The 3,019-nt window shown below is 43.6% G+C and overlaps 1 pseudogene; it reads left to right on the forward strand.

Moving 5' to 3' along the window:
* The first annotated feature begins 491 nt into the window (after positions 1–491).
* LOC108926982 (UDP-glucuronosyltransferase 2C1 pseudogene) lies at positions 492–2,647 on the forward strand (annotated as a pseudogene).
* The last annotated feature ends 372 nt before the right edge of the window (positions 2,648–3,019 follow it).

Consider the following 3,019-nt stretch of genomic DNA (forward strand, 5'->3'; position numbering starts at 1 on the left):
CCAGCTGAAACAGGATGTATTTAAGACCATTTGACAGAATCAATGATTCTTCATTCCTAAGCAAACAGTAGTCTTCTGCCGGAGTGGAAAATATCTTCAGTGCTGTCATGTTTCTTTTATTATGTTTTACTGTAGGTCACTTTGGGCTTTGTTTTTCACTTGTTTTATTTTGATTATTTCCTCTCATAGTCAGTATGGAGCTTCAGCGCTGGACTCCACTTTCTGCACACACTCACACACACACACACACACACACACACACACACTGCCGTCTCCATTAGTGCAGGCTTTCCTTACGCAATGTTGAAAAATTATTACTACAGACTTCAGTCCAGTATCAACACCCTAATATTTAATAAATATGCTGTGAGTTTCACGTATTTATTTTGAAGAGTGTTGTACTCTGCAATGTGAAAGAGGTCATTAAAGCTTTAAATCTATTGAAGTGAACCCTGCAAATATATACACTTGGTTATATTTTATGCATTGATTTGCCTATAAAATATTAAGTGAGTTATGATGTTATTTATACATGGATTCAAAATGGTATTTTGTTGGTTACCACTCTAAGCCCACTGAATGGGGTTTTCAGTAAAATTCCAGGTTTTTAATGATAAATGCATTTTTGACATTTATTTGTTCAGGTCATGTGTAGGTGCATGTTTCAAACCCGAGTTAGTTGCTGAAGTCTTTTAAGAATGACTAACTGTGAGATACAGCTTTTCAGTAAAGCGACAGAGAAGCTTTACAAAGTAAACCACAACTCGTTCTGCCAGTTTCCTGTTAATAAACAAGAAGTGGGGGGGATGCTGAAACCAAGCACTTAGAGACTACCGTACTGCGAATCGCTTCTCGCCGTTCAAGAAACCCTGGCTTGATAGCAGCGGCTCAAACATTAACCACGTGAGAGAAAAAAGGGAAAAAAAAACTTCCTGCATGTAAAAGCTGAGCCACATAAATGAAGCAGTGACCATATGAGACAGCTGAAACGTGCACACCAGTTATCTGGAGAGGGCTTCGTGCCAAAACTGCGGATTCCAAACCAGCAATGTCGAAACACGGGACTTTGTTGACGATCTGGTATCTGGTCTTCTTTACAAATCATGGATTTGTGGGTTCGAGCAACATTCTTGCAGTGCCTGTGGATGGGAGTCACTGGAACACCATGAAAGTGTTGATCCTGGAGCTCGCGGCAAAAGGCCACCAAGTCACCGTCCTGAGATTCTCCAACTACTTGAACATTGACGACGAGTCTCTCGATTTCCGCGTCATCACAGTGCAGCTCCCCGACAGTCAAGCTAGGACTAAAGAGGAGAGGACGCAGGTTGCGTTGTCCTGGATATTTTACAATGCTTTCAGCAAAGAGAGCTGCTGCACCTCTGCTTTCTGGCAACTTTTTGTCTCCACGAAAAGAATAAGCGAGGACTACAAACTCGCCATTGAGACTATGTTCGAGAACGCTGCTTTCATGAGACAACTCCGGGAGAGCGGTTTCAACATTGTTTTAGCAGATCCTTTCTTCCCAGGGGGTGTGATGTTGGCGCACTACTTGAACTTGCCCAGCGTTCTGTTTGGCAGATGGATGCCCACCGAAGACATTCATTTCAGAATCGCCCCATCTCCATTGGCCTATGTTCCTGTGTTAAACTCCAGGCTCACCGACAGAATGTCGTTTTTCCAACGTCTAAAGAACGTCCTCATGTACGGTTGTGGAAACGTCCTCTATCACTTCTTCATTTACTCAACATATGACGAGCTCTGCTCACGGTACCTGACACCTGGCATAAGCATCTACACTCTTTACACGCAAGCTGACATTTACCTGATGAAATTCGACTTTGCGTTGGATTTTCTGAAACCTGGAATGCCGAATATTATTTACATTGGAGGCTTCCACACCAAGCCGGCAAAATCCCTTCCCGTGGAGCTGAAAGCTTTCATGGACAGTGCGGAAGATGGGGTTGTAATCCTCTCTCTGGGATCAATTGTCAACACGCTGCCTGAAGTTGTGGCCACGGAGATAGCAGCTGGACTGGCACTGCTTCCACAAAGAGTGGTATGGCGTTACACGGGACCACCGATCCCTACGCTGGGGAACAACACCAAGCTGTTGAAATGGCTCCCCCAGAACGACCTCCTGAGCCACCCGAACACCAAGGCTTTCATTACACATGGTGGGGAGAATGGCATCTACGAAGCCATTTACCACGGAGTCCCTGTCGTGGGCTTTCCGCTTTTTGGGGACAACTACGAAAACCTTCTGCGGCTGTCGGTCAAGGGAGTAGCTGTCCTTCTTGAGAACCTGAACAGGCTCAGTCGCCAGGACGTTTGGGCTGCTGTGCGGACAGTGACAGAGGACCCTAAATTCAGGGACAACATGAAGAAGCTGTCTCGGGTGCACCGGGATACGCCGATCCCACCCAGAGAGCTGGCAGTCTTTTGGACCGAGTACGTTATACGGAACAAGGGGGCGCAACATCTCAGAGCTGCTGGCAATGACCTGCCTTTCTACCAGTACTGCCTGCTGGATGTTCTTGGCTTCATTTCCCTCTTCGTGCTCCTCTTTGTTTACTTGTCTTGGTCTTTGGTCAAAGTGCTTTACAAGACGTTGAAGGGCAGGGCTAAAGTGAAGAGGCACTAGTAATTACCCTAGTGTCTTAAGCTGGGGGATTTTAAATGAATTTATAAAATTTAAAAATTAATGAACATGGATTTCTGTGCATACTTTGGCAAAAAGTATTATTTCTGTATCTGAAAATAAGCTACTAATATACAGTATAATAAAAAAATCTGGTTGAAAATAAATGAGAACTCTAAGTGCAATTCCAATGCAAACTTTTATTTATCTTAAAAAGTCATTTACAAAAAGAAACATTCAAATGATTGTTAGGAAAAAGGATATTACATGATTTTTGCACAGAACAAGGGAAACAAGCTAAAACAAGTGTAGACTTGGAGGAAACACCACACTAAAGTGTAAAGGAATGTATTTTCTGTTAATTCCATCATAGGCTGCCAA

Source organism: Scleropages formosus, chromosome 20 (assembly GCF_900964775.1).
Source record: "Scleropages formosus chromosome 20, fSclFor1.1, whole genome shotgun sequence".
Classification (NCBI taxonomy): Eukaryota; Metazoa; Chordata; class Actinopteri; order Osteoglossiformes; family Osteoglossidae; genus Scleropages; species Scleropages formosus.